The sequence below is a fragment of the Equus caballus genome, chromosome 3 (genome assembly GCF_041296265.1).
Source record: "Equus caballus isolate H_3958 breed thoroughbred chromosome 3, TB-T2T, whole genome shotgun sequence".
NCBI classification, from domain to species: Eukaryota; Metazoa; Chordata; class Mammalia; order Perissodactyla; family Equidae; genus Equus; species Equus caballus.
In genome coordinates, this window is record NC_091686.1 from 45,299,781 (window position 1) to 45,312,904 (window position 13,124).

Here is a 13,124-nt window from a genome sequence, read left to right on the forward strand (position 1 = left end):
CACAGGCGCTTTCTTACCGAGGAACGCGAACAGATGAAGCGATATTACACTCCCTTCTGCAAAACCTTTCGCTTCAGCCGTCACTCCATCGTTTTAAGACGCTGTCTTAAAACTTGGCCAGCATCTGCATCCGAGGGAGAGCGTGGCAGGTGCCGTTTGCGCTGGTGAGCGGAGGCCCCCTGTGATGGGAAGGTCGCGCCTGTCTTGGCTTCTGAATAATGAAAGCACGGACTGAAATGAAACCCGAACACAGCACCTTTTGTTTTTAGGTTTGCAAAAGGTACGCGCTAACTCAACCAAATGAAACCATATCAGGTTACACGTTTTTGGATCTCATGGGCTTTGTTCAAATCTTTTTTGTCTTCTTGATGGCACATTGGAAAAGACTGCTATGCTAACCAATGTGTGCAAATGACACAGAGCAAAAACCCAAGAGGCCAGCCGAGATATTTCTGAGATATCCAGTGTCTCAGGGGGCCAGGGTAGAATGGGGGTCTGAGAAGGGGTCAGCCGTGAAACCGCCCATTACAATGTGGGGGTGTGGGGTGGGTGGGGGTGTGGGGTGGGTGGGGGTGGGGGTGGTGCAGAGCGAATGCAACAGCTCAGCTCAAATTTCAAAACGTTTTGGAAATTAAGAATAGGACAGGTCTTAGATCTTCCGTAGAGGGCATCGTAGAAAGCTCTTGCAACCGCTCTAACAGGTTGGGCGAATGGATTGGAAAAGAAGAAAGCGCTTCCTCAGGTCCTGGAGCTGGGCCGCGGGGGGCCGAGAGCGGGTCTGACTCAGCCCGCTGCTCCTACTGACTGATTCCAGCGATCAAAACTCAGCAGACTTCCGACCTTTTCTTCAATCACAAGGCGTTTTCTGGGCTAGAATTAAATTTATAGGCAATCTGAACCTCAGATATAGATTGTTTGCCCACTTGGCGCCTGCGCGAAATAAACTCCCTGAGAGTGAAAACCGCCGCTCACATGTCCTTACGTAACTTTCTTTGAAACCGCATCAACAAACATGTATGTCTGAAAACAGCTCGAGAAGCTCTGAAAGTTGACATGATAGAAAATGTAACATGACGCTAGTCATCCGGGATTTTCGTTACAGGACTCCCGCCGGGCGGGACAGCAGCGATGAGGATATCCTGTCACTAGGTGGCAGTCACACCGCACTGGGCTGGGGCTCGGACTGTTTCATCCAGAGAGGAGATTAGATCCACCGCTTATTTCCCTCCCATCTACGGAGGTATAGCTCTTCATTAAAGAAGCCGAATTTAAGCAGTGTTATTCAACCTCACGTTTACAGAAGGTGTATTAAAAACCACACTATTAAATGACTCAGGTTTAATTCATAACCGGCCTCAACAATTTTTAAACAGTTCAATTCTTAATTCTGCTCTCCTTCCCTTTAAAGCTTTGGGACTTTTACCAAAGGGATTGGAATGAGTAAAAGTGATCTGAATCTAAAACTTCAATTTTATACCTTAAAAAACATTTTTTTTTGTTCCTGTCATTACAATTTATTTTAAGGACTTATTTTTCCCCCTCATTTAGTAAATATAAATCTTCAAAGCATTTCATGTTTCAATTAAAATTAGGAATGTAAGTGACCGAAACTGCTGAAGTAGAGTCCTTTCACTTACGATGCCTGGGAATAGTGAGAAATCTTTAGGTTCTCCATCTCACCATGAGAGCAGTTTGAGAATGGCCACTGTTGACAGGGAACGCCATTCACCACAGCAACATCCTTTTTTTAAAATTAGTTTATTGAGGTCATACTGGCTTATAACATTGTGTAATTTCAGGCGTACATTATTATATATCAGTTTCTGTATAGACTGCACCATGTTCACCACCAATAGTCTAGTTTTTATCTATCATCATACATAGGTGCCCTTCTACCCCTTTCACCCTCCCCCACCTCCTTCCCTTCTGGTAACCGCTAACCTGTTCTCTTTGTCCATGTGTTTGTTCATCTTCCATATATGAGTGAAATCATACGGTGTTTGTCTTTGTCTGGCTTATTTCGCTTAGCACAATGCCCAAAGGTCCATCCATGTTGTCACAAATGGCACGATTTCGTCTTTTTTTTTTATGGCTGAGTAGTGTCCCATTGTGTGTCTATACATCTCACATCTTCTTTATCCATTCATCAGTTGATAGGGCACTTAGGTTGCTTGACATCTTGGCTGTTGTGAATAATGCTGCAGTGAACATAGGGGTGCATAACTCTTTGAATTGTTGATTGCATGTTTTTTGAGTAAAGCCAGTAGTGGGGTAGCTGGATCATACGGTATTTCTACTTTTAATTTTTTGAGAAATCTCCATACTGTTTTCCATTGTGGCTGCACCAGTTTGCATTCCCACCAGCAGTGTTTGAGGGTTCCCTTTTCTCCACATCATCTCCAAAATTTGTTATTTCATATCTTGTTAATTACAGCTATTCTGACAGATTTAAGATGATACCTCATTGTAGTTTTGATTTGCATTTACCTAATTAGTGATGTTGAACGTCTTTTCATGTGTCTGTTGGCCATCTGTGTATCTAGGATTTATTGCAGGGATGCAGGGATGGTTCAATATCCACAAATTAATCAATGTCACACACCATATTAATGAAATGAAGAATCAAAATCACATGGTCATCTCAATAGATTCACAGAAAGCATTTGACAAGATCTGACATCCTTCTATGATAAAAACTCTCAATAAAATGGATATAGAAGAGAAGTACCTCAAAATAATAAAGGCCGTATATGACAAACCCACAGCCAATATCATACTTAGTGGTAAAAAAACTGAAAGCCATTCCTCTGAGAACAGGAACAAGATAAGGGTGCCCACGATCACCACTCCTATTCAACACAGTACTGGAAGTTTTGACCAGAGTGATTAGGCAAGAAGAAGAAATAAAAGGGATCCAAATTGAAAAGGAAGAAGTAAAACTCTCGCTGTTTGAAGATGACATGATTCTATACATAGAAAATCCTAAAGAATCCACTAGAAAACTATTAGAAATAGTCGACAACTACAGCAAAGTTGCAGGGTACAAAATCAACACACAAAAATCAATTGCATTTCTATACACTAATATCAAACTAGCAGAAAGAGAAGTCAAGAATACACTCCCATTTACAATCACAACAAAAAGAATAAAATATCTAGGAATAAATTTAACCAAAGAAGTGAAAGACACATACATTGAAAACTATAAGACATCATTGAAAGAAATTGAAGAAGACATAAGGAAATGGAAAGACATTCTGTGCTCATGGATTGGAAGAATAAACATAGTTAAAATGTCCATACTTCCTACAGCAATCTATAGACTCAGTGCAATTCCAATCAGAATCCCAATGACATTCTTCAGGGAAATAGAACAAAAAATCTTAAAATCTACATGCAGCAACAATCTTTAAGTAGATTAAGTTTGTCACTGCTCCTTCCTGGCACGGGTCTGAGGTTTCTCTGTTAATCATGGAAATATAGAGTGTTTGGTATTTTAAATATTTTAATGATAGTAAAGAGAAGCTTCTCTTAAAATGTAAATGTGTTTTGTTTTTGGTATGTATAAAGGGGACTAGTACAAAGGTGAATTTTTTCCAGAAGTTTAGGTGGAAGGAGGAAGCAGAAGGGCAGAATTATGAGGAACTAGAGGAGATTTTAGAAAAATAAGAAAAAAATGTGAAGAGATCAGGGAAACTACAAAAGTTTCCTGGCTCAGTTGGTGAAATAGACGACTGCTGAGACAATAATATGCCAGAAGCAAAAAGGAAGACCCTCCCCTGCAGGGAATTTAAGGATCTAAAGGCTGTGTAGGGGCAAAAATTAATGGCTCCAGAAGGCCCTGGAGGCTGGGGAGCTTGGCATTGGGACATTGGAAACCGGAAGCCCAAGCCTGGGAGGAGGGATTCTCCCAGCATGGCCCACAGACCACCAGCCTTAAAAATCCCCACCAGGCCAGTGATAAACAAATGGCAAGCGATAGGATATATTGGAGTATATGAGGAAGCCATTTGGTGTGAAACTAATTCAGTGAATTAGTGTGAAACTGACCTTGTTTTTCCAAGTGGGCCCTCTGTGGCCATTGAGCATGCATTGTAGATCTGCTTTAAGTATTTACTATGTCCCAAAGACAAGAACAAATGCCCTTAAGATAAAGATGCAACTCCACCCATATTGGCATTTCTTTAAGGATAAGCGCCTCTCCCTTGGCTAGGAATTGATTGCTGCACCCAGCCTGTGACCACCCAGCTGGAGACAGCAAACATGCTACTTCTGTGTGAATAGCTGTGCCAGCCAGGCAATCTCGTGACTGTTACAAATGGGACAGTCCAATCATATGTGATGCATGCTCTTTGATGGTATGTAACCACTCTGTACACTCCACTTCTTTGGTGCTCTTCCTTCCTTGGGGAAGGAGGGCTCCGGGGTAGTCCTCAGATCTGGCTCATAATAAACTCATCCCAATTTTGATTTATAGATTGGTTATGAATTATTTGTGTCAATACCAGGCCCAGAATCTGTCTTTGAGAGCCACCCCAGGTGATTCTTACGCCCTCCAAAGGCTGAGGACCACTGGAGACTGTGGAAGAGCCTGCAGAACAAGAGTGGGGTGGTGAGAGATTTTCAGGTTTCTGGGCAGATGATGAGTGCTATCAGTCTGAGCCAAGAAAACTGAGCATCTAGGGACTGAACATGTTTGCAGCAGCCAGCACTCTGGCACAAAAGAAGGCTCAGTCATTCCCTTGAACCATCTGTGTGTGCTAGCTGGCAGTGGGCTGGGAAGGGAAAGAAAGGAGGACTTCCAGAAACAGGTAAGGCTGGGATCTTTCATGCTTCCATGAAGGCAGCTAAGTAAACTCAAGCTGTCTTGGCCCTGTGTCTCTCGGCTGCAGCTCAGCTGAGACTCCGCTGCGTCGGGACTTGCTGGCTCCCTCCAAGATCCTCCAAGTGAGCTCAGCAGACAAAGCCTTCGATGGGGTCACAGGTTTCTCAGTATCACTGGTGATTCTGGGGGCCCATGGGAGGGAACTTGAACTTTATCCAGACTAGAGTTCAGACACATACATGCCCGATAGACAGGGGCCGAGGGAAAAGGGACGGAAGCTGGACTTCAGAGAGTGACAAAGCGGTCTTCAGGGCTGGGGGCAGGCAGGGGCAGTGGCTCTTCCTGACCTCAACTCAACCTACTCTCTCTTACCCTCCAGCGCCTTTGTGTCCTGGAGGGAAAGGGCACTATTATACTCAGTAGTACAATTGTTTCCTGGGTGGTCCAAGTCCCTTCAGCGTTCTGGGGGCACTTACTCCTTTAACTAAAAAAGTGATCATTGCAGGCTCCCCATCCCATAATCTATGGTAGACCCAGTGATCTCCCTGAGATTTCTATGAATTCTAGGGGCTTACACTCCCATGGTTACTGTTCTCCCCAACTTTTGCTTCCCCTGAAATCTAGGTCACTTGGCCAGCTGGTGTCCTTCTAAGGTGGTGTTCCTCTCTCCACACGTCAGACTGGACACGATCCCTCTCACCTACCCTCTTGCCAAAGAGTTGGAGATGGCCGACGTGACTCCAGCTTTGCTTGGGGAAATGCAGGGATGTTCATGCTACAGCACAGCTCAGAAAGAACTTCACGTTGAACGGCAGCCTCTCTGTGCTGAATTTCCTCTTCAGCACCACCATAGAGCATAGCCTGGGGATCAGACTTGTCCTCTGGCCCCTACTTCCCACCATCTTGAAAAGGGCTCTTTCTTTTCTAGTCTTCTCACTCCCTGGCCTGCTCTCCAGAAAAGAGGTGGCCACTTGAAGGGAAATGTTCTCACCTGAAAGAGCAGAATTTTAGAGACCATTAAGCAGACGGTGAAGAGATCCAGGTGACAGCAGCCTAGAGTGCAGCTGTGGATGCCTGGAATATGTCCCCTTTCTCTGTGGGCAGTTGGAGACCATGTCTGCAGCAGTATTAAAGCTTCAGAGACCTAAGACAGAGACTGCTCCAGAACAGGGCGACAGCTGGAGCAGCGGGAGAGCAGAGCTGCAGGTAGAGGCCTGAGTGCATGTGAGATTCTCTCCCCTTCTGGGACCCTCTAGATGGACCAAAGGGTGGGAAGTGGCCGAGACCTGGCCACGGGCAGGTGGAGGGTACCTATGCAGCAGGCATAGCGGCAAACTGCTGAAGTGACTTTGCTTAGGACTGACAAGCTGATGCGCCTTTGGGACATTTAAGTAAATCTGCCAAGGAGTAGAATGGGGTGAGTGTCTTGTGTCTCATATCCTACCTCCAAATGCAATACAAAAAGAAAGACATCTACAGTACCCCAGGAGCCAGTGCTGTTAAATTTTCATGTGCACTTACATCATCTGGGGACCTTGTTAAGATACAGATGCTGATTCAGCAGGTCTGGGGCAGGGCCTGGGAGGCTCCATTTATTACAAGCGCCCAGGTGATGTCCATGCTGCTGATCCACGGGCTGCCCTTTAAGAAACAAGGGAGTAAGCAACATGGTGTCCTCAGTGGCTACTCCAGCCCCTACACTGCAAACAGTGACAAAAGTAGGCACTCGGGAAAAAAGACAATTCTTAGCCCAGAAGGCTGGATGTTCCTGGTAGACTGTAGGCTTGATGGTAAAGCAGGGCTGGTGGGAGGGGAAGGGAGTCGCTATCCTGACCACTCAATGAGAAAATCCATTTTACCCTCCTCAGACTGGCCCAGAAACAAAATGGATAAATAAATTCCCTACCGCACAGCTTTTCTTTCTTGGGGCTGATTTCATATTGTCTCCCTGTTGCATCTCCGAGGCCAGTCTGTGGCTCTCCTTAGAAAATGGTTCACTATGACTTTAGCAGGGAGTTTTAGGTTCCACACTTGACCTTTTAATTATAGAATGAAAGACTTCAACCATTTTCAGACAACGGGGTGGGCGGATTATTTCCGGGGAGTCCTTGGTGCCCCTAAGTCAGCTGGGAGAGGTAGCTGACTTCACTGTGCCCAGCTCTCCTTCCCAGCGCCCAGTAAAATATAACACCACATCGCAGTAAACCTTCGTCCCGGGGTTGTTTGTGGTGGCATCAGCCGCGCAGCTGCACCCAGCCCCAAAGGGACACATGTGTTCAGTCTCTGCCGGGGTTGGTCCCCCCCGCCAGCGCTTTCTTCACACAGCCCTTTGCAGAGCAATTCCCCAAAGAGTGAGAATTTTCAAAGCACATAAACAAAATTCAAGCCACGTATGTCTGCACACCCAGCTTCAGGAAAGCTAAAAGTCTCAGAGAAAAATCTCTTTTTAAAACAGAGTTTGCAGGAAGAAAACACAAAGGAGTTGACTTGGATTGAAAGAAAAACAGTCAGACAAAAAAGAGACAAACCAGTGGCAAAAAAAAAGCTGTTCATTGAGGGTTACATTTAATGTAGGAATTTGGGCGGAGAGAGTGGCTTTGATGACTGGGGAACTCAGCTTGTAGGTTGTGTCTCTGGAGAAACCCCCAGCAGTAGGTGGTTCCACGTGTGTCTGACAGTCAATCGACTAAGAGTTCCCTGCACGCCAGAGTTGCTAGACCAAGAAAGCGGGGATGAGGGAGGCGCGATATGGCTCCCGTTTCTGAGGCAAGGGAGATGTCCATGAAAATCTGGAAGCCCGCTGCCAGCAGATGCACCCACGAGGCGCCGGCCGGGCATTGCTGGGCTCCGTGATGGAAGGAAACCTTCATTCACTCGCCTGCTAGCAAGGAAGAAAATGCATTTGACTTCCAATTAGGAGTGAAATTAAAAATCAGGGGACATTTGAAATGTCAATTACGAAGAGAATCTTCCCTCTATATTTCTCCGCAGGTTTTTCCCCAGAACCACGGCCATTCGTAAAACCAACGCTGCCCCCAGTACCCTATAGCCTATACCAATTCACGTCTCACAGAAGCATTTTAGATGTAGGAAAGTAACGGCTGTCGCCTCAAGTTTTCAAGATGCTTGAAATCATCATTTAGCTGCTAAGCAAGGTCCCTCTGAAGGTGTACCGATGGCCTCGTGTGTCAGCTCCTTTGGTAACCACTCTGCTCCGTTCCCTGTTTGGTCTCACAGCTCCCGTAGGAAGCGGGTCTGCGTGTGTTATTATTTCTGAGGGAGGAACAGATAAGCGGAGCCCTGCGTGTGGAAATGGCGGTGAGGAGTGAACCGTCATTCAAACGCTGGGTCTATCTGGCTTCAAAGCCCTTTCTCCTACCCACTCTGTCCCACCGCATGCAGGCCAGCTGGGGCTCCCCTGGGCTCCTCGGGGCTTCCTGGGGAGTGGAGAAGGAGCTGGCGCCGCCAGGCTGCTCACAGACCACTCTGAGGTGAGGCAGCCGGGCAGTCGCCTCGTCCCCAGGCCTGGGGCAGCCGGGAACCTCAGATGGTCAAATACGTTCCTCAGGCTCCTACGACAGAGAGTCCTGTAAAGAACAAATAAATAAGTGTCTGTAAGAAATCTAAAAAGAAGAAGAAGGGGACCCACTCGTGGCCCTGTGGTTAAATCCGTGCGCTTGGCTGGCTTCAGGGGCCTGGGGTTTCGCCACTTCAGATACTGGGCGCAGACATGGCACCGCTCATCAGGCCACGTTGAGGCGGCGACCCACATGCCACAACTAGAAGAACCCACAACTAGAATATACAACTGTGTACTGGGAGGATTTGGGGAGAAAAGCAGAAAAAAAAAAAGAAGATTGTCAACAGTTGTTAGCTCAGGTGCCAATCTTTAAAAAAAAAAAAAAAGGAAGCAAGAAAATCGACTTTCAAAATCGCTCCACAGCAACTCATGGAATGTACCTCTGAGTTCCCCAGAATAACCACCTCTTCTTCCTCCTCCTCACCACTACCTCTTTTCATCCTGAATTTTAAAATGACAATACAACCAACACCTGGAGTTAGATTCATTAAAGGTTTATTTTTAGGAGAGATTTAAGAGAACTATGCAACCCAACTGTGACAATTAAGGATCCTAGAGTGTCTTGTATAAGCCCCTGGAGCGGGGCCCCTGAGCACTGGCTGTCTTCCAGTTTGGGTCACTATATTTAGCCCCACTAAAATTCTCCCCTGCAACTGAGCCTAAGGCCACATTTTCGTTTCCTGAGTTTGCATGTGGGGTGACCCATTTCTTCGGGGGCCCTACCTTCTGAACCTGGCTCTGCGAATGCCGTGTTAAGGATTTTCAGAGGGCCAGTCATTCAGTTCTTGGGACTCAGCCCGACCATCTATAGAATGGAGTGATTGGTGGACACCTGCCCTGAGAAATAGTTAATTACTGGAAATGACTCTGGAAGTCTGGAGCACTACATGTCATCAGTGTCTTCTAGCCGTGGAGGATGGGAAATAACACGTGCAAGTGGTATTTTCTACCGAGTGTGGGACCTGGTGGAGCTGTCAGATTTAGACAAGGTTCAGCATGAGAGGCCATGGGTTGGCAATGAGCCAGGAGGCCTGGGACAGAGAGGACTGACTTAACCTGAGATGGTGTCCACGGCTCGGAGGAGGGGTCTGTACTTTCTGTTCCTGATGCCACAGTGACCGTACATTGTGAGAATTCGTATCATGGCAAGCTATAATCACCTGAAATCTTTCTCATTAGTGGCAAGAAGGTGTTTTTATACGAAAATGCTATTGTTCGTTTTCCCTTGCTTGGCAGTTTGCATCTTGAGAGTGTTTGGTTTTAGTACCAAACACTGGGGTCAAATGCAGACTTGTTAAAACTTCTCCTTTGTTGTATATTTGTTCGTTTCTTTTGTAAGAGAAACAGCCACACACACGCACAAAAAACCATGTCAGCTTTGTGGAAACCACCTAAAAATCAAAGGGAGGCAGAGTGAATTTCCTAAGTGCATTTTTCCTTTCAGATGACATTTTCATCTTCCTCAAACTGTAAGGCGATGGGGTAACACAGCTCCTTTTGGATACAGATTGTTTCCTACCTGGCAGACTTACGCAAGTTTTCTGCTGTAAGGAGAGGCAAGCATCAAGCACACACATGCACACACACGCGTGCACACACACACTCACAATTGCTCAGGAATCCTAAGCTATGAATACTCCTTTGCAGGTACCAAGTGACATCATAAAATGTCAGTTGGGTCAATACACTGCTAAAATATGACTGTGAATGAACTTATCATCATTCCTACATCTGAGGTACCAAATTTGTTTTATATTTTTGATATTGTCATTTTCAAAATCATGTTTTGCAAAAGTGTTTCAGATGCAGTAAAAGCAAACATTATTACCTAAATTGTTCAAGTTGATTATCTAGATGCTAGGCAAGATCACCTAAAGGTGTTAATTCCAATGATCTGAACTTTTTAAAGTTTTCAGCCAATAAATATGTAATAATTGCTCTAAAAGTACATGAGGGCATTAGCTTTACTTTCAGAAGAGTTTGAAGCTTTCAGCTCATTTTCCATCTAACCACTTTTCTTTCAGTTACTGTTGAGTAAGCTGTTTGGTCAAAGTGTGGCTGCCCCTTCTGTTCCTGAGGCCAGGTGTGCAGGCTGAGCAGTGCAGAGGTGTGCTCTTAGGGTACGACTTGTTTGGAGCTCCCCAAGATCGTAAGTGAAGTCCCCCTCCTCAGAATCTTTAGGAAAGATGTTCCAGGATTGGATTCAAGGAAGGCATGACCCATCATAATAGCCAAAGGCAATTGCTTGTGTAAATAAAGGCCTGAGTAGAGGAAATTAAAATGAATGAAGCTCACTGTGTGCCATCAGGCCAAAGGCCTGGGTGCCTACTGAGAAGTTGGGTGATTGTGGGACTCATAGTTCTGCTATGAGATTTCCCCTAATGTTTGCAACAACGCTCTGATGAAATTTTGTAGACGAGGTTTGATCTCTGAGAACATTTTCCATCTTCTTGTCCTCCATTTGGAAGATTCACCAGATCAGAAACCTTCCCCAATAGTTAAGTTTCCAAACAAACAAATGCACAAAAACAAACAAACGATCACCCTAAATGTTCACAGTATCTGACACAGGAGTCAACATCCCTGTCAAGTGCTATGCGAGAACATCAAGTGAGCATTTCTCAAGAATTTCGGACCATCTCTGCATTGATGCCATCAGGCAGCTGAAGACCGAAAGTCCCCCCTGGCGTCTTCTTTCGTGACCTGTTTTTTGTTGTTTCCTCTTCCTTATTTGAAAGTATCTCTATCCTCCCAGTTACTGGATTTGAAGTCTGATCCTTTGGCAGTGTCAGTCTACTCATAGCTGGTTGTGGTCTGGAAGCTCCAGAAGAACTCTAAGCTGAAGTTTCTTTATTTGTGACTAGGGTAGGTAGAGGTCCTATTCCATGAGACGGGATGTTCGAGCAAAGTGTGAAGCAAGATGGCAGCAAACATCAACTCAAGCTAGGAACTTTGGAGCCAGCCTCTATTCTTTTCTGTTCTTTGGCCCACTTACTGAATCTACTTCTTTTTGGCCGTTTTCACCATCTCTGGACCAGGCCTCCATCACCTCACTCTAGGAATACAGTGATTCCTGGTCCTGACTAGCTTTTTTTTTTTTTAATCTTCAGTCTGTAATTCATATTGCTAGTAGTCTATGTATGGGAGGAACAAAATTATTTTCCCTCTGTCCATCTTAGGTTTATTGTCTGCGGCCCTGTAAATTGGACTGACAACAGGCGGATTAATAGGAGAAAAGCAAACAGAAGTTTATTGAATGCGCATTGTGCGTGCACATGGGGGCACCCAGTGGTGAGTAACTCAAAGGGGTGGTGAGAACTTGGGCTTAAACAGCATCTTAACGAAGAACAATACAATGTTGGAGAAGTGACAAGACAAAGGGAAAAAGGACTTTGAGCTTCTAGGGGAGCGAATTGTGGGACGGCAAGTGTATAGGGAACTATGGTAGATAAGGGCTTCTTTTGGCAGAGAATGTGATGTAGGTTCCTCTGCTGCTCTCTCAGGGCTGCCAATGGTCCCAGTTGTCTCAGTGATTAACTTCCGGTCCTTCCTGGTAGAGAGGGGAGGGGCCCCCTTTACAAATTTATGTCCTACTTTTAGAAATTGGGGAAGGGAAGGGAGCTTTCCTTGTATCTGTTTTGTCTCAGTCGCCTTCACAAAATAATCTTTATGCCAAAGTGGCACATTTTGGGGTAGCATAATCTGCTACATTTCACACACTGATACTTACATATGATCATGCTATATCCTCCTGCTCAAAACTTTGAGTAACTATTATTTGTATATGGAAAAAAAATTATACCTCTTAGCCTGGCATTCAACTTCCCCATCATCCAGCTTCAACCTACCTTTTAAGACACATTTTTCATTATATCCCCTCCAACCACGCTGGGCTCCTGATCATTTTCCAAATACATCATGCGTTTTCATATTCTGGTGCCTTTGTTTACACTCTTCCGGTATTGTGGAGTGTTTCTCTTCCCAGACAATCAGAATATTGTCTGTTCTTCAAAACGCAAGTCAAGAAACACCTCTGAGAAGTCACGCCAGAAACCTCCTGTGCAATGTCAACCCTCCTGCTCGGCGTCCCTGGCGTGCTCTGTATCTCCCTTACAGTTGCAGCCTCGCGCCACCCTATGGAGCTGCCAGACAGGATTTTGCACTGTTTGAGGACACACATTGCCTCATTCGTCTTTGTTTCCCTTCTTCCCTCAAACATTTGGCAGAGAGCCTCCCGCAGGGCAAATGCTCTGTAAATAGATTTTGACAAATAGAAAAAGTAATAGCACAGAAATAAGAAAGAATAACAAGTTGCACTTTGCCTAATTTACTAAGAGTTAAACTGGAGCTCAGAGAGACCCAGGAATGTTCCAGAAGTCACCAAACCTGAGACAGATCGCCTGGAGTCACTTTCTCCAGGTTCTGGCTCAATAGTGTTATACAATCATGACTTCATGATCCTTTCAGGGCAAAATGTCAGGCCCTGATGTAGCCACTGACTGTGACAGTTAATTAAGTATGGGTGTCCTTAAAGGCCATCTGCACAGAAGGCGCCCTGGGCCTGCTGCGTGCCCGCTCACCCCCTGGCTGGCGAGGGTTTGGCCAGCAGCAGCTTTGTTAGACACCTGCCGTCCTCAGTAAGCAAAGGGAACTGATCTGTGTGTCATTGTCCAGACAGGCTTCCAGCCCCAAACAGCCAGAGGAAAGTATCTTTCTGGA